General features: G+C 46.4%; 1 protein-coding gene across 1 annotated transcript in view; it reads right to left on the bottom strand.

Moving 5' to 3' along the window:
• LOC123762450 (uncharacterized) overlaps positions 1–19,464 on the bottom strand; it is a 234,445-nt gene extending 214,981 nt beyond the window's left edge. The window contains exon 1 of the mRNA XM_069326780.1: positions 19,055–19,464. The gene's annotated coding sequence lies outside the window, so the exon portion shown is untranslated. The remainder of the gene's footprint in view (positions 1–19,054) is intronic.
• Positions 19,465–19,965: the final 501 nt, after the last annotated feature.

Raw genomic sequence — 19,965 nt, 5'->3', positions numbered from 1 at the left:
TAAACCCCCCACAGCCCCCCACTCTCCCCCACCCCACCTAAGTCTTCCCCTCTCCACCACTCCCCTAAACCCTCCCCTCTTCCTCACCTACCTCAGCCTTTCTTTTCTCCCCACCCACCCAAGCCCTCCCCCCTTTTATGGCCCGCCACACCCCAAAGCCTCTTCTCCCCCCATGCTCCCCCAACCCTCCCCCTCTCACCCCCCAATCCTCCCCCTCTCACTCTCTTCCCCCCCAACCCTCCCCCTCTCAACTCTCTGGAATCATAACGAATGCCGTGTTTCCTCAGGAGTACATAGTAATAAGGAAAGAGAGGGAAGGTATGGGAGGAGGCGGAGTGGCCCAACTCATGAGAAAGGAATGGAGCTTTAAGGAGATGGCTATCCCAGGCTGTGACGGGTTCAGAGACTGCATAGCAGGCACCATGACAATGGGAGGACCAAGGATAGTAGTAGCAGTAATATACAACCCTCCACCAAATGACAGAAGACCCAGTCAAGAGTACGAAAACAACAACATGGAAGTTAACACTATAATTGAGAGGGCAGCCTCTGCTGCCTGTAGAAATAGATCCCACCTGCTCATCATGGGGGGACTTTAATCACAGAAGGATTGACTGGGAGAACAAGGAACCGCATGGAGGCGAGGATACGTGGAGAGCCAAACTACTGGAGGTGGTGACTAGAATGTTTTTAACTCAGCATGTCAGAGAACCTACAAGGATGAGAGGAAATGACGAACCAGCGAGACTCGACCTGGTCTTCACTCTGAACGACTCCAACATAAGAGAAATCGGTTTTGAGGCCCCAGTAGGAATGAGCGACCACAGTGTACTGGTGTTTGAGTACCTGACTGAAGAAGGGTTATTGAACTCGAGGAGGGATACCAAAACCAAAAAGTTAGCATACCGAAAGGGAAACTATGAGGAGATAAGAAAATTCCTAACAGAAATAGACCAGGAAACAGAGCTCAGGGGAAAGACGGTCCAAGATATGATGGACTACATCACGGAGAAGTGCAAGGACGCAGCAAACAAGTTTGTCCCAGTCCATAAGGAAAACAGTGAAACGAAGATGAAAAACCCATGGTTTAATCAGAGATGTAGGCTAGCTAAGCAGCAAAGTAAAAGAGCATGGAGAAACTATAGGAATAACAGGACACTGGAGAGCAGAGAAAGATACCAGAATGCAAGAAATGAATATGTCAGGATGAGAAGAGAGGCAGAAAGACAATACGACATCGCAAGCAAGGCAAAGACTCAGAATAAATGGCTGCATAGCAACATCAGGAGAAAAACAACAGTAAAGGAACAGGTAATGAAATTAAGAATAGGAGCAGAAGGATTCACTACAAATGACAAGGAAGTGTGTGAGGAACAGAATAAGAAATTCCAGGAGGTCTTCACCTTAGAGCAAGGAGAAATTCCAGAGATAAGAGAGGGAATAACTAACCAGGAACCACTGGAAGAGTTTGAGATTACCAGCGGGGAAGAAAGGAAGTGTTTACTCGAGTTGGATGTGACAAAGGCTATAGGCCCAGATGGAATCTCCCCTTGGATACTAAAGGAAGGAGCAGAAGAACTGTGCCTACCACTCTCCATAGTGTATAACAAATCACTGGCAACAGGGGAACTTCCAGAAATTTGGAAAGCAGCTAACGTAGTCCCGATATACAAGAAAGAGGAGACACAGGAGGCACTGAATTTCAGGCCGGTGTCCCTAACCTGCATACCATGCAAGCTGATGGAGAAGAGTGTGCGAAGAAAGCTAGTGGAGCATCTGGAGCGAAAGAACTTTGTAACACAGCATCAACATGGTTGCAGGGATGGCAGGTCCTGCCTCACAGGATTACTTGAATTCTATGCCCAGGCAACAAAAATAAGGCAAGAAAGAGAAGGGTGGGCAGACTGCATATTTTTGGATTGTCAGAAAGCCTTTGATACAGTGCCACACAAGAGGCTAGTGAAAAAGCTGTAGATGCAGGCTGGAGTGAAAGGGAAGGTACTCCATTGGATAAAGGAGTACCAAAGCAACAGGAGACAACGAGTCAGTGTGAGGGGTGAGGTCTCCAATTGGCGAGACGTTACGAGTGGAGTCCTGCAGGGGTCAGTCCTTGGACCTATACTGTTTCTGATATATGTAAATGATCTCCCAGAGGGTATAGAATCATTTCTCTCAATGTTTGCCGATGATGCCAAAATTATGAGGATGATTGAAACTGAGGATGATAGTAAGAGGCTACAAGATGACTTAGACAGACTGAGTGAATGGTCCAACAAATGGCTGTTGAAGTTCAACCCAAGTAAATGCAAAATAATGAAACTAGGCAGTGGAAACAGGAGGCCAGACACAAGATACAGAATAGGAGATGAAGTACTTAATGAAACGGACAGAGAGAAAGATCTAGGAGTTGATATCACACCAAACCTGTCTCCTGAAGCCCACATAAAAAAAATAACGTCTGCGGCATATGCGAGGCTGGCTAACATCAGAACAGCATTCATGAATCTGCGTAAGGAATCATTCAGAATCTTGTACACCACATATGTAAGACCAATCCCGGAGTACGCGGCCCCAGCATGGAGCCCGTACCTTGTCAAGCACAAGACGAAGCTGGAAAAAGTCCAAAGGTATGCCACTAGACTAGTCCCAGAACTAAGAGGCATGAGTTACGAGGAAAGGCTGCGGGAAATGCACCTTACGACACTGGAAGACAGAAGAGTAAGAGGAGACATGATCACAACCTACAAAATACTCAGGGGAATCGACCGGGTAAACAAGGATAAACTATTCAACACTGGTGGGACGCGAACAAGGGGACACAGGTGGAAACTGAGTACCCACATGAGCCACAGGGACGTTAGAAGGAACTTTTTTAGTGTCAGAGTAGTTAACGGATGGAATGCATTAGGCATTGATGTGGTGGAGGCTGACTCCATACACAGTTTTAAATGTAGATATGATAGAGCCCAGTAGGCTCATGAATTTGTACTCCAGTTGATTGACAGTTGAGAGGCGGGACCAAAGAGCCAAAGCTCAACCTCCACAAGCACAAATAGGTGAGTACACACACAAACACACACACACAGAGGCACCCTACAATGGGTGCCCCCTTTGCTGAAATACTGAAGAGCCCAGATGCTATGTCCACAGTCAAGGAAGCTGTAATGAAAGCAGTAACCTCATAGGAGGCAGCTAGATGCATGAGCCAGCTAATGGAAAGGAAAAAGAACTGCAGTAGTGGTATGTGTTAAGAAACAAGATTGTTCCACAAGAGAAAACGAAGGATTAAGGACCCAGTTGCAGTGTCAGGGATACTATAAGAGATAGGAATGGATGGGGCTGAATAGACATAGAAAAGTTTTTCCGGATTAGCCAGCACAACAAAGACAAAGACCGGTTGATCCAGTTAGTACTCAGAAACGAGTTCATCAAGGAGGACATCCTAGTAAAAAAAGAGCAAATTGAAATAAGTAACGAAATACAGAAAGGTATTCCATCAGAGGGACATGACCAGGGAAGAGATAATACAAACAGCAGATGCAAGGAAAAGGAAGAGGCTGAAGGAAGGGAGCCAGGGAACCTCAACCTTCAACCCAACAATCCCAGAGGGGAGTGGGGAACCTCAATCCAGCAATTCGGGAACCCCATATTGAACTGCAACATCCCAAGTCACCACACCATAAAAGGCCTCCCCCCACCCCAAGCACAGAGCCTTCCTTCCCCCTACACAATGCCCACAATATCACCCAAATCCACCCTCCCTCCCTACCCCGAGTACCCCCGGCCTTCATATCCCTTGGTCTTCTTCCTGCCCCAAGCTGGCCCAGGCAAGATCTAAGTCCTCCACCCCCTATTCCACCCCCTCCAAACCCTTGTTAACTACACAAAGGGGGGCGAGCACTCACCCCGACCACTCCCTGACTCCCGACCTCAAGCACCCCCTGCCCCTCCACCCCTAGGAATTCTCTCTGTGCCAAGCAGGCCTGGGCAATTTCTAAGCCTTCCCCCCTACCCCTCCTCCCTCCCATCCCCACCTACCCCCGAAACTCTGGTAACTATCCCCACAGGAGGATGAGCCTGCCAAAGCAGAAATGCCCTTGGAACAGCGTCCTACACTAGTGGGGAGGGAGGGAGAAAATGGATATAGGAAAGTGAGTTTCAAAGTAATGTACTCAAACATCAATGGGATTACCAATAAAGCAAGTGAACTGGCAGAAAGGGCGCATGAAGAAAACCCAAATGTAATAGGACTCACAGAAACAAAATTGTCAGGGGTCATAACAAATGCTGTGTTTTCAAAGGACTATTATATTGCAAGGAAGGAAAGGGAGAGGAGGAGGAGGAACGGCCCTGCTGATAAGGAAGGACTGGATCTTCGATGAGATGTGATGGAATCAGAGACTACAGAACAGAAACAATGACAATGGGGTGGACCTAAGATAATAGTGGCAGTCAAGGATTTACATCTCTCCATTAAATAACAGAAGACCCAGACAAAAGTTTTACAAAAACAACATGGCAACCATTAAGGGGCCGGATTACAGTAAATTAAAAGTTGTTAAATTTCAACCAAACTTTTTTTTACTAGTTGTATATAAGAAGGGCTGTTGTATATAAGAAGGGCTGCAACTGTTATAAGTTTCAGTATCGCATCCCAAATAGAAAGGGAGGTATGTTATTTTTGCAACGAATTTTGCACATTTTCAATATCCTAGTACTACCACAATATTCAATTTACATAATTTCTGTAACACTCATATATCATATCAGCCTATAATAAAGGATTTTACTTAAAAGGCTTATCCAAAATATATTTAGTTTTACTAATAGAAGTAGTCAAAGTTACACAAAAATTCATGTAAATATTTCATGTTTGCAAATATTTATATAATCAATAAATGAACTTAGGAATAAATTGTTTTAGACATGTTGTAGAGACGTCAACTCTACATAAAAGGTGTAAATTTCATGTAAATTGAAAAAAAATTAAAGAGGAGATGCAATTTTATGTAACTTGAAAATAAATAAGATCAAACACTGCCACCTGTGGTTGAAGTTGACTTCAACTAATTTCCATAAAAATTTGCATCTGTACAGATAGGCATAGGTTTTGTAAGGTAAACTTAAAAAAAAAAACTTTTTTTTTTCTTTTGGCATAGAAGTAAATATTAAAATACTTTATTATATGCTATTGTTATAGCTTAGAGTCACAGACATGATTTCAGCTGACACTTTTGTTTGATGTTAATTTTTAACCATTTTGGAAATTTGTTGACACATAATTCAATATTTTTTTTGCTCCCTTCCTATTTACGCTACGATGCTGAGATTTTGCCAGTTGAACCAAATTTGATATACAACTAGTCAAAAAAGTTTGATTGAAATCGAACCAGTTTTCATTTTTCCGAAATATGTCCCCTTAATATAATAGAGAGAGCAGCTTCAGTTGCCTGCAGAAATGGATCCATACTCTTAATCATGGGCGATTTCAACCATGGAAAGATAGACTGGGAGAAGGGGGACCCACATGGAGGTTGAAGATACCTTGAGAGCTAAACTCTTGGAAGTGAAAACAAGGAACTTTCTGGGCCAACAAATCAAGGAACCCACAAGAATGAGAGGGAATGACGAACCAGCTAGACTCGACCTGATATTCACCTTGAATGATTCAGAAATAAGGGAAGTCAAATCTGAAGCCCCCATAGGAATGAGTGACCACAGTGTATTGACATTTGAGTATCTGGTATATGTAATGATAACCTATCCGAAGATGGGATTGGAGGGAAAAGACTAAATTACCGAAGTGGAAAATATGACGAGATGAGGAACTTTCAAATGGGAATACCATGGGAAACAGAACTCAGAGAAAAGACTGTACAGGATATGATGGATTATGTCACCCAGAAGTGCCAGGAAGCTGCAGACAGGTTTATCCTGGCCCAAAAAGAGAAAAATAAAAAGCCACAGAAGAGTCCATGGTTCAATCTGGAAGGTGCAGTAGTAAAGCAATTAAGTAAAAGAACATGGAGAAATTAAAGGAACAACAGAACACCAGAGATCAGGGAGAGATACCAGAGGGCCAGAAATGAGTATCTCAGAGTGAATAGAGAAGCAGAGAGACAGTATAAAAATGACATTGCGAGTAAAGCTAAGACCTAACAAAAGCTGCTCCACAGCCACATCAGGAGGAAAACAGCAGTGAAGGAACAAGTGGTGAAACTGAGAAAAAAGGAGAACAGATACACAGAGAATGACAAGAAGGTGTGTAAAGAACCAGTGATGAGGTCATAAAGAATCTGTTGGAACTGAATGTGACAAAGATTGTTGGGCCTGACAGAATCTCACCTTGGATAGTAGGAGAAGGTGCAGGGGCACAAAGTGTGCCACACTCTCTATGGTGTATAACAGGTCACTGGAAACGGGAGACCTACCGGAGAGCAGGAAGACAACTAATGTAATTCCAATATCCAAAAAGGATGACAGGCAAAAAAGTACTGAACTATAGGCCAGTTTCCCTAACTTGTATAGCATGCAAGGTGATGGAGAAGATCGTGAGGAAAAGGCTTGTAGAGCATCTGGAGGAAAATAGCTTTGTAACACACCTCTCCAGTATTGGTTCACTGATGGTATTTCGTGCGCACAGGTCTAATAAAATTCTATGACCAAGCAACACAAATTAGGCAAGAAAGAGAAGGGTGGGCTCACTGCATTTTTTGGACATTCAGAAAGCCTTTTACATAGTACCTCACAAAAGGCTATTACGAAGCTAAAGAAATTAGGCGAAGAGAACAGAAGTCTAAACAAAATGTACCATCTGGGAGGAGATATCCTGCAAGAGACAAATCAAGAGAGAAAGATCTGGGGGGTTGATATCACACCGATCTTGTCCCCAGAGACCCACATCAAAAGGATATCATCAGCAGCATAAGCTAGACTGACCAACATAAGAACTTTCTTTAGAAACTTGTGTTAGGAATCGTTCAGGACCTTGTATAACACTTATGTACGACCAATCCTGGAGTATGCAGCTCCAGCCTGGAGTACATACCTAGTTAACTAAACAGAAGACAAAGTTAGAGAAGTTTCAGAGGTATGCCACCATGCAGACTGGTCCCGACACTGAGAGGTATGAGCTACGAGGAGAGGCAAAGGGAGCTAAACATCAAATCCCTGGAAGAAAGAAGAGGAATGGGAGACATGATAACCACCTACAAAATTCTCAGGGGGATTGACCGAGTTGACAGAGACAATCACTTTAGCATGGGTGGAACACAAACAGGGGCCACAGGTGCAAACTGAGTACCCTGATAAGCCACAGATACAGTTGAAAATTTTTTTTCAGTCTCAGAGTAGTTAACAAATGGAATACAGAATGAAGTGATGTGGTGGAGACAGATTCTATACACAGTCTCATATGTAAATATGATAGAGCCCAGTAGGCTCAGGAATCCATACACCAGTTGATTGCCGGTTGCAAGGCGGGACCAAAGAGCCAGAGCTCAACCCCCGCAAGCACAACTAGGTGAGTACCAGCACACTCACACACTCACCTCCCTCCCACCATCAGCACACACACACACCTCCCACCACCAGCACACACACACACCTCCCTCCCACCACCAGCACACACACACACCTCCCTCCCACCACCAGCACACACACACACACAGCTCCCTCCCACCACCAGCACTCACACACACCTCCAACCACCAGCACACACACACACACACACCTCCCTCCCACCACCAGCACACACACACACCTCCCACCACCAGCACACACACACCTCCCTCCCACCACCAGCACACACACACACCTCCCACCACCAGCACACACACACACCTCCCTCCCACCACCAGCCCACACACACACCTCCCACCACCAGCACACACACACACACCTCCCTCCCACCACCAGCACACACACACACACACACCTCCCACCACCAGCACACACACACACCTCCCTCCCACCACCAGCACACACACACACCTCCCACCACCAGCACACACACACACCTCCCTCCCACCACCAGCACACACACACACCTCCCTCCCACCACCAGCACACACACACACACACCTCCCTCCCACCACCAGCACACACACACACCTCCCACCACCAGCACACACACACACCTCCCTCCCACCACCAGCACACACACACACACAGCTCCCTCCCACCACCAGCACTCACACACACCTCCAACCACCAGCACACACACACACACACACCTCCCTCCCACCACCAGCACACACACACACCTCCCACCACCAGCACACACACACCTCCCTCCCACCACCAGCACACACACACACCTCCCACCACCAGCACACACACACACCTCCCTCCCACCACCAGCCCACACACACACCTCCCACCACCAGCACACACACACACACCTCCCTCCCACCACCAGCACACACACACACACACACCTCCCACCACCAGCACACTCACACACCTCCCTCCCACCACCAGCACACTCACACACCTCCCTCCCACCACCAGCACACACACACACCTCCCACCACCAGCACACACACACCTCCCTCCCACCACCAGCACACTCACACACCTCCCTCCCACCACCAGCACACTCACACATCTCCCTCCCACCACCAGCACACACACACACCTCCCTCCCACCACCAGCACACACACACCTCCCTCCCACCACCAGCACACTCACACATCTCCCTCCCACCACCAGCACACACACACACCTCCCTACCAGCACACTCACACATCTCCCTCCCACCACCAGCACACTCACACATCTCCCTCCCACCACCAGCACACTCACACATCTCCCTCCCACCACCAGCACACACACACCTCCCTCCCACCACCAGCACACACACACACCTCCCTCCCACCACCAGCACACACACACCTCCCTCCCACCACCAGCACACTCACACACACCTCCCTCCCACCACCAGCACACACACACACACCTCCCTCCCACCACCAGCACACACACACCTCCCTCCCACCACCAGCACACACACACACACCTCCCTCCCACCACCAGCACACACACACACCTCCCTCCCACCACCAGCACACACACACACCCCCCTCCCACCACCAGCACACACACACACACACCTCCCTCCCACCACCAGTACACACACACACCTCCCTACCAGCACACTTACACACACCTCCCTCCCACCACCAGCACACACTCACACACACCTCCCTCCCACCACCAGCACACTCACACACCTCCCTCCCACCACCAGCACACACACACACACACACACACACCTCCCTCCCACCACCAGCACACACACACACACACACCTCCCTCCCACCACCAGCACACACACACACACCTCCCTCCCACCACCAGTACACACACACACCTCCCTCCCACCACCAGCACACTCACACACACCTCCCTCCCACCACCAGCACACACACACACACCTCCCTCCCATCACCAGCACACTCACACACCTCCCTCCCACCACCAGCATACACACACACACACACACACACACACACACACACACACACACACACACACACACCTCCCTCCCACCACCAGCACACACACACACACACACACCTCCCTCCCACCACCAGCACACACTCACACACCTCCCTCCCACCACCAGCACACACACACACACACACACACACCTCCCTCCCACCACCAGCACACACACACACACACCTCCCTCCCACCACCAGCACACTCACACACACACACAGCACAACAAGGAAGGACTGGAGTTTTGATGAGATAGAAATTCCGGACTGTGACGGATTCAGAGATTACATAACAGGAACTATAACAATGGGTGGACCTAAGATAATAGTGGCAGTCATATACAACCCTCCCTTAAATGACAGAAGACCTAGACAGGAGTTTGATAGGAACAACATGGCAACCATTAATATAATGGAAAGAGCAGCTTCAGTTGCCTGCAGGAATTGCTCAAGACTCTTAATCATGAGCGATTTCAACCATGGAAAGATAGACTGGGAGAATGGGGACCCACATGGTGGTGCAGATGCGTGGAGAGCTAAACTCTTGGAAGTGGCAACAAGGAACTTTCTGAGCCAGCATGTCAAGGAACCCACAAGAGTGAGAGGCAATGATGAACCAGCTAGACTCGACTTGATATTCACCCTGAATGAGTCAGAAATAAAGGAAGTCGAAGTTGAAGCCCCCATAGGAATGAGTGACCACAGTGTACTGACCTTTGAGTACTTGGTGGAGGTAGGGAATAACCTATCCAAGGATGGGATGGGAGGGAAAAAGAATGAATTACCGAAGAGGAAAATATGACGAGATGAGGAACTTCATCAGGGCAATATCATGGGAAACAGAACTTAGAGACAAGAATGTGCAGGTCATGATGGATTTTTTCACCCAGTAGTGTCAGAAAGCTGCAGGCAGGTTTATCCCCGTCCAAAAGGAGAAAAACGAAAAAGAACAGAAAAACCCATGGTTCAACCAGGAATGCAAGGTAGCGTAGCAACTGAGTAAAAGAACATGGAGAAACTGCAGTAATAACAGAACACCAAGAAAGCAGGGAGAGGTACCAGAGGGCCAGAAATGAGTACCTCAGAGTGAGGAGGGAAGCAGAGAGACAGTTTGAAAATGACATCGCGAGTAAAGCCAAGATCCAACCAAAGCTGCTCCACAGCCACATCAGGAGGAAAACAGCAGTGAAGGAACAAGTGATGAAGCTGCGAAAAGGGGAGAACACATACACAGAGAATGACAAGGAGGTGTGTGAAGAACTCAACAAGAGATTCCAGGAGGTCTTTACAATAGAACAAGGAGAAGCCACTGCACTAAATGAGGAGGCGGCAAACCAAGCAACCTTGGAGGAATTTGACCTCAATAGTGATGAGGTCAAAAGGTGTCTGCTGGAGCTGGATGTGACAAAGCCTGTTGGGCCTGACAGAATCTCACCATGGATACTAAAAGAAGGTGCAGAAGCACTAAGTGTGCCACTCTCTATGGTGTATAACAGGTCACTGGAAACAGGTGACTTACCAGAAAGATGGAAGACAGCTAACGTGGTCCCAATATACAAAAAGGGTGACAGGCAAGAGGCACTGAACTACAGGCCAGTTTCCTTAACTTGTATTCCATGCAAGGTGATGGAGAAGATCGTGAGGAAAAGGCTCGTAGAGCATCTGGAGGGAAATAACTTTGTAACGCACCACCATCGTGGGTTCAGAGATGGTAAATCGTGCCTCACAGGTTTACTAGAATTCTATGACCAGGCAACAAAAATTAGGCAGGAAAGGGAAGGGTGGGCCGACTGCATTTTCCTGGATTGCCAGAAAACCTTTGACACAGTAACCCATAAAAAGGCTGTTAAAAAAGTTGGAGCAACAGGCAGGAGTAAAAGGGAAGGTGCTCCAGTGGATAAGGGAGTACTTAAGCAACAGGAAACAGCGAGTAACGGTGAGGGGGGAGACATCAGAGTGGCGAGATGTCACCAGCGGAGTCCCACAGGGCTCAGTACTTGGACCCATCCTGTTTCTAATATATGTGAACGATCTTCCAGAGGGTATAGACTCATTCCTCTCGATGTTTGCTGATGATGCAAAAATTATGAGAAGAATCAAGATGGATGAAGAAAGACAGAGACTACAGGATGACCTGGATAAACTGGAGGAATGGTCTAGAAAATGGCTGCTAAAGTTCAACTCGGGAAAGTGTAAGGTGATGAAATTAGGTGAAGGGAGCAGGAGACTGAACACAAGGTATCATCTGGGAGGGGAAATCCTGCAAGAGTCAAATAGAGAGAAGGATCTGGGGGTTGATATCACACCGAACCTGTCCTTAGAGGCCCTTATCAAAAGAATATCATCAGCGGCATATGCTAGACTGGCCAACATAAGAACTGCCTTCAGAAACTTGTGTAAGGAATCTTTCAGAACCCTGTATACCACTTATGTAAGACCAATCCTGGAGTATGCAGCTCCAGCCTGGAGTCCATACCTAGTTAAACACAAGACAAAGTTAGAGAAGATTCAGCGGTATGCCACCAGGCTCGTCCCGGAACTGAGAGGATTGAGCTACGAGGAAAGGCTAAAGGAGCTGAACCTCACATCCCTGGAAAACAGAAGAGTAAGGGGAGACATGATAACCACCTACAAAATTCTCAGGGGAATTGACAGGGTGGACAAAGACAAACTCTTCAGCACGGGTGGGACACGAACAAGGGGACACAGGTGGAAACTTAGTACCCAGATGAGCCACAGAGACGTTAGAAAGAATTTTTTTCAGTGTCAGAGTAGTTAATAAATGGAATGCACTAGGAAGTGATGTGGTGGAGGCTGACTCCATACACAGTTTCAAATGTAGATATGATAAAGCCCAGTAGGCTCAGGAATCTGTACACCAGTTGATTGACAGTTGAGAGGCGGGACCAAAGAGCCAAAGCTCAACCCCCGCAAGCACAATTAGGTGAGTACCTCCCTCCCACCACCAGCACACACACACACACACACACACCTTCCCACAACCATCACACACACCCACCTCCCTCTAACCACCAGCTCACACACACACATCTCCCTCCCACATCCAGGACACACAAATCTCCCACCCACATCCAGGACACACACATGAGGGTGAACACTTGCGCCGCGCTCGTCGAAAAAGTCTTCATAATTTGGGACATCAAAGGGATACAAAGAATAATTGTTGCGTAGTGATATTACGAAAAGTAACACATTGATTAGAAAATAACAATTTTATGAATTGTGTTTGATAGTGCAAATTTGTCATGATCAGGGATACGACATCAGTGCCAAGACAGGCACATTGCCGCAACTGCTTGGTCAGAGTGTAGATAACTAGATGTGATAGTGAAGATCAAAGCAAATAGTGAATAGATTAGTGAAGAAGATGGTGTAAACGTGTAGCATTAGAGCTATACCGGTGCTAAGGGGAACAAGAAGTTGATTACTGGATATATATAGCGAGAAGTTGGAGTGACCTACGCTTGGCAGTGGTGTGGAAATCAACAGTCCTACGGGGGACATAAAAAGACATCAACAGTGCTTCTAACATCTAATTGTACTGTGGGATGTTGACTTGGTGGTAAGTTGTCTCAATAAGTCAATCATACGGTATACAGTGTTATTGCAATATAATAGTTAATCTTGGATATAAGTTAACAAACGGAAAAGAACCTGAAGAGACAATATATGCCTCATTTGTGTACTAGTTTGGTGGCACCTACATGTGAAAAAAATTATGTCCTCCACTGGATAACCCCCCCATCTTCTCTCACCCCAGCCCTCCCTCTCACCATAGCACCTCCAACAATACACGCACAGAGTACTACTCAAAGGGCCCACACCCTCCCCCCTCTGAGCTGCCCTACACACCCTCCCCATCCCTCAACTAGCACAGCACCCCATCTCCCTCTCTCCCATCTCCCTTGCTCTCATCTTCTCTCCCTCCATCCATCCACCCCCTATTCATCCGTCTCCCCCCTATCTATCCACCACTCTCCCTCTCTCCATCACTCCCTCGCTCTCCCTCACTCCCTCCCTTTCTCCCACGTCATCACTCCACCGGTTACCTCGACCCCCACTATACCACCACTCTCACAATAAACACACACACACACCCAACCCTCCCTCCCACCTCACCCCATTCTGACCCTGACACCCCTTCCCCATTCCCATCATGTCCCCCCTCCCACCTTTTTCCCCCTGTCCCCCCTCCCCCTTCATCCCATACCCTCCCTATCCCTCCTCCCCCTCACTGCGTATCCTTCATGTCCCCCCTACCTCCTTAACCCACACCCTACCTGTCCCCCCTTCCCTTAAACCCCCACCCCCCACTCCAAAATCCTCTGAGACCCTGCAAACCACCTCACAGATCCTCTCACCTACGGAACAGCTTCCCACACCAGCAGAATGCTTGCCAAGAAAGGGACATGAAAATGAACAGACGAAAGTGAGCTTCAAGGCGATGTACACTAACATAGATGGGATTTCAAATAAAACAAGTGAACTTGGAGAATGGGCACTAGAAGAAAACCCAGACATAATAGCACTCACAGAAACAAAGTTAACGAAAATCATAACAAACGCAGTGTTTCCACAGGGCTACTATGTAGTGAGGAAAGAGAGAGAAGGGAGAGGAGGAGGTGGTGTAGCTCTGCTACTAAGAGAAGGTTGGAGTTTCGAAGAGATGGTAATTCAGAACTGTGAAGGTTTCAGTGACTACATTTCAGGCACCATAGCAACTGGAGGACAGAAAATTATAATAGTAGTCATATATAATCCCCCACCAAATGACAGAAGACCCAGACAGGAATATGATAGAAACAACTTGGCCACCATCAATATAATAGAGAGAGCAGCTTCTGTGGCAAGCAGGAACGGATCCAGACTTCTAATCATGGGAGACTTCAACCATGGGAAGATAGATTGGGGGAACAGAGACCCACATGGAGGCCCAGACACATGGAGAGCTAAGCTGCTGGATGTGGCAACAAGAAACTTTCTAAGTCAACACGTCAAGGGACCGACAAGAATGAGAGGAGGGGATGAACCAGCCTTGCTTGATCTGATATTTACCCTAAATGAGTCGGATATAAGGGAAGTTAAGTTGGAAGCCCCCTTGGGAATGAGTGATCATAGTGTATTGAGCTTTGAGTACCTGGTTGAGCTGGGAATTATCACCCCCAAAAAAGAACTGGGAACCAAAGGGCTGGCGTACCGAAAGGGAAACTATGAGGAAATGAATAAATTCCTATGGGATATACATTGGGACACAGAACTCGGAACCAAGTCCGTACAAGACATGATGGACTATGTCACCCAAAAATGTCAGGAGGCTGTAAGCAGGTTTGTCCCAGCCCGACAGGAAAAAACAGAGAAGCAAAGGAAGAATCCGTGGTTTAATAAGGAATGTATGAAAGCAAAGGAGCAGAACAAAAGGGCATGGAGGAACTTCCGTAATAACAGAACACCAGAAAGTAGAGAGAGATACCAGAGAACCAGGAACGAGTATGTCAGTGTGAGAAGAGCAGCTGAGAAAAGGTATGAAAATGATATAGCTAATAAAGCCAAGACCGAACCCAAGCTACTACACAGTCACATCAGGAGGAAGACAACAGTGACGGAACAGGTGATGAAACTTAGGGTGGGCGAGGACAGGTACACAGAGAATGACAAAGAGGTGTGTGAAGAACTCAACAAAAAGTTCCAGGAGGTCTTTACAATAGAACAGGGAGATGTCGCGGCGCTAGAAGAGGTGGCAGCAAACCAGGTGACCTGGGATAGGTTCGAAATTACAAGAGATGAGGTCAAGAAGCACCTATTGGAGCTGGATGTGAGAAAAGCTGTTGGGCCGGATGGAATCTCGCCATGGGTATTGAAAGAGTGTGCAGGAGCATTTTGCCTACCGCTCACCATAGTGTATAGTAAGTCACTGGAAACGGGGGACCTACCAGAAATATGGAAGACTGCTAATGTAGTACCAATATACAAAAAGGGTGACAAACAAGAGGCACTGAACTACAGGCCAGTGTCCTTAACTTGTATACCATGCAAGGTGATGGAGAAGATTGTGAGAAAAAACCTAGTAACACATCTGGAGAGAAGAGACTTCGTGACAACCCATCAACATGGGTTCAGGGAGGGTAAATCTTACCTTACAGGATTGATAGAATTCTACGATCAGGTGACAAAGATTAAACAAGAAAGAGAAGGGTGGGCGGACTCCATTTTTTTGGACTGCCGGAAAGCCTTTGACACAGTATCCCATAAAAGGTTGATGCATAAGCTAGAGAAACAGGCAGGAGTAACTGGTAGGGCGCTCTAATGGATAAGGGAGTACCTAAACAATAGGAAGCAGAGAGTTACAGTGAGAGGTGAGACCTCAGACTGGCGTGAAGTCACCAGTGGAGTCCCACAGGGCTCTGTACTTGGACCTATCCTGTTTCTGATATACGTAAATGATCTCCCAGAGGGTATAGACTCATTCCTCTCAATGTTTGCTGACGACGCCAAAATTATGAGAAGGATTAAGACAGAGGAAGACAGCTTGAGGCTTCAAGAAGACCTGGACAAGCTGCAGGAATGGTCGAACAAATGGCTGTTAGAGTTTAATCCAAACAAATGTAATGTAATGAAGATAGGGGTAGGAAGCAGGAGACCAGATACAAGGTATCACTTGGGAGATGAAATACTTCAAGAGTCCGAGAGAGAGAAAGACCTGGGGGTTGATATCACGCCAGACCTGTCCCCTGATGCTCATATCAAGAGGATAACAGCAGCAGCATATGCCAGGTTGGCTAACATAAGAACGGCCTTTAGAAACTTGTGTAAGGAATCTTTCAGAACATTATATACCACATATGTCAGACCAATCCTGGAGTATGCGGCACCAGCATGGAGTCCATATCTAGTCAAGCATAAGACTAAAATGGAAAAGGTTCAAAGGTTTGCCACCAGACTAGTACCCGAGCTGAGAGGTATGAGCTACGAGAAGAGACTACGGGAATTAAACCTCACTTCGTTGGAAGACAGAAGAGTTAGGGGGGACCATGATCACCACATTCAAGATCCTCAAGGGAATTGACAGGGTTGATAAAGACAGGCTGTTTAACACAAGGGGCACACGCACTAGGGGACACAGGTGGAAGCTGAGTGCCCAAATGAGCCACAGAGATATTAGAAAGAACTTTTTTAGTGTCAGAGTGGTTGACAAATGGAATGCATTAGGAAGTGATGTGGTGGAGGCTGACTCCATACACAGTTTCAAGTGTAGATATGATAGAGCCCAATAGGCTCAGGAACCTGTACACCTGTTGATTGACAGTTGAGAGGCGGGACCAAAGAGCCAGAGCTCAACCCCCGCAAGCACAACTAGGTGAGTACACACACACACACACACACACACACACACACACACACACACACAAACACACCTACCACCCACCACTCCTAACCAGTCCCCCCACCGTCCTGCCAACATTACCCTCCTACACAATTGCCCCCTGACGCCCCCTCATCTTCTAGCACACTCCCTCACACACTCGCACACTTCCACACACACACACACACACACACACACTCACTCACACACTCACACTCAATTACACTCACTCACACACTCACACTCAATCACACTCCCACACTCCCACTCAATCGCACTCACTTACACACTCCCACTCACACAAAGGAAGAAACATAAGCACTGTGCCTGCCACTCTCCATGGTGTATAACAAATCACTGGTAACAGGTAAACTGCCAAAAATTTGGAAGGCGGCAAACATAGTCCCGATATACAAGAAAGGGGATAGACAGGAGGCACTGAACTACAGGCCAATGTCCCCTGACTTGCATACCATGTAAGCTAATGGAAACAAATTGTGTGAAAAAAGCTAGTGGAACATCTGGAGTAAAGTAACAAAAGGCAGCGAGTCACTGTGAAGGGTGAGGTCTCAGGTTGGCGAGAAGTAACCAGTGGGGTCCCACAGCAACAACTCACATCAAAAGAATAACTTCTGTGGCATATGTGACGCTGGCTAACATCAGAACTGCCTTCAGGAACCTGTGTAAGGAATCCTTCAGAACCTTGTATACAACATATGTAACACTAATCCTGGAGTATGCGGTCCCAGCATGGAGCCCGTACCATGTCAAACACAAGGTGAAGCTTGAAAAAGTTCAGAGATATGCCACTAGGTTAGTCCCAGAACTAAGAGGCATGAGTTACGAAGAAAGGCTGCGGGAAATGCACCTCACGACACTTGAATACAGAAGAGTAAAGGGAGACATGATCACTACCTACAAAATTCTCAGAGGAATTGACAGGGTAGATAATGATAAACTTTTTATCATGTGTGGTACGCAAATAAGGGAACACAGGTGGAAATTGAGTACCCACATGAGCCACAGAGACGTTAGAAAGAACTTTTTCAGTGTCAGAGTAGTTAACAGATGGAATGCATTAGGCAGTGATGTGGTGGAGGCTGACTCCATACACAGTTTCATATGTAGATATGATAGAGCCCAGTAGGCTCAGGAATCTGTACATCAGTTGATTGACAGTTGAGAGGTGGGACCAAAAAGCCAGAGCTCAACCCCCGAAAACACAATTTGGTGAGTACACACACTCACACAAACACTCACAGAGACTGATTCACATATTGCGACCCCTTACTCTCTAGTATTGCGTGCTTTTGTGTAAATCTTGCTTAGGGTCTCAGAGTAACACACACATAGTACTTCTTAGCTTTATTAGTTGTGGTAGAATGAATATCGAGCACACCAAGGTCCAAGGGGCCCTGCCTCTAGCTAGGTCTGTGAGATACTGACTCGCTTACTAGGGAGGCGGCTACTGCCTGCTCTGAGAAATGACGTCATGAGGCTCACTGGCCAGCGGATTGGCTACTCACCAACCGACATAGAATTTAAAGCTAACACCGATTGTACACGCTACCAAGTCGACGCCCATTGTCAACAATCTCTGGTTCGCTAGTTACAATGAGAATGAAGGACCCTTGGTGGCAAAAATAATGGCTTACATGCACAGTTTCAGAATAAACATTAAAAATTTGATCAGGTCTCTATAATACTAACACCTCTTGGTATGTGTGGGGGAAAACCTGACTCCAATAACTAATAATTAAATATATGCTTCGATAGCTATGAAGGACCACCACTTTTTGAGAAAACGTGGAAAACAAAATAAAGCAATGGAAAAACTGATCCCTAGAACTAGTGTCCTATGGATCTTAGTAAAACTGTATTTCTTATATAAATGGAGTCAAATTAACTTACACAAAATTGGGGAATTACATACTAAAAGATTAACACATTCCTAGCATTATTGTGGTGCTGGTTCTTCACCAGAGTAAATAAAATATGAAATTAAATAAGGTTGATTATATAATATTAATTGGAGGTAAATGCTCCTCAATATACTACTGAAATGTTGAACAGCATCAGTAAATCAATGGGTTAGTGTAGTTGATCTCTTTGAGAGATCACTACTGTAACTACAGATTTATTGCTACAGATAAAAAAGGGACAGCTTACCTGTAAATCTAGTGAGGTGTAATCAGTTGCTACGCTCCACCGACGACGTGTTGCATGGGGCAAATTGTTGCATGGAACGGTGGGGAAGCCTAGCACCTCGTTTGGCGTCGCCTTGGTAGGGATTGTATTATTTGTTCTACGGCCTAACGACAACTTGCCTAAATGTTAATTGTAGCCATATAATAACAAAAAAGTAAACCTAGCTGCCGAGCCACGTGTCCGTTGTTGTTGAGACTTGAGCAATTCTTCGTCCTCCAGCTGCTGCTTGAAAGGCCTTGACTTTGGAATTCCTCATATGCTAGTCTGGAACATGGCTATTGTGCCCGATAACGTTGCACCACTCTACTGGTCGTGGGAGGAAAATAAGTAGGATCAAAACGTAGCTCTGCTACACGCTGACAATGGCGTCCGCGCCGTGCTCTCTCGTTCTCTCGTGTCTACTGACGCTCTCCCGTCTTTCTCCTCTTCCTTATTGCGCATGCGCGGCTCTTAATAGACATCTCGAGCGTAAATGTATATGTATATATCGCAATTGACTAAGGAAGGAAGAGGTAGTGACGAGTATTAATATCACATTGAATTCTTCTGTGATAAAATAGAATTTCTCGTAACATAAAGTGGCTTATTAAAGTTGTGCAACTAATCGAGGAAATTAAGGTAAAATCATTTACATTAAAGTAATTTCCTCTAGAATGTTTAATATCAACTAAATAAGGGAGTTCCAGTGAGTAGTAGTATACTACGAAATTAAACTTATTAGTAAGTAACTATTTTTAGTAAAGGAAATGATAAACTGGACTCTATTATAAATCCAACTAAATGTGGAGAGAATTCATGTTACTGCCTGTCGTTCCTCACATCGTCACTCTGACTAGGAAGAATCTGGCAATATGTTTAAATAAATCATGATA

The sequence above is a fragment of the Procambarus clarkii genome, chromosome 2 (genome assembly GCF_040958095.1).
Source record: "Procambarus clarkii isolate CNS0578487 chromosome 2, FALCON_Pclarkii_2.0, whole genome shotgun sequence".
In the NCBI taxonomy this organism is placed as follows: Eukaryota; Metazoa; Arthropoda; class Malacostraca; order Decapoda; family Cambaridae; genus Procambarus; species Procambarus clarkii.
Note: the sequence above shows the minus strand (reverse complement) of the source record. Positions and strands in the feature narration are given on the sequence as shown.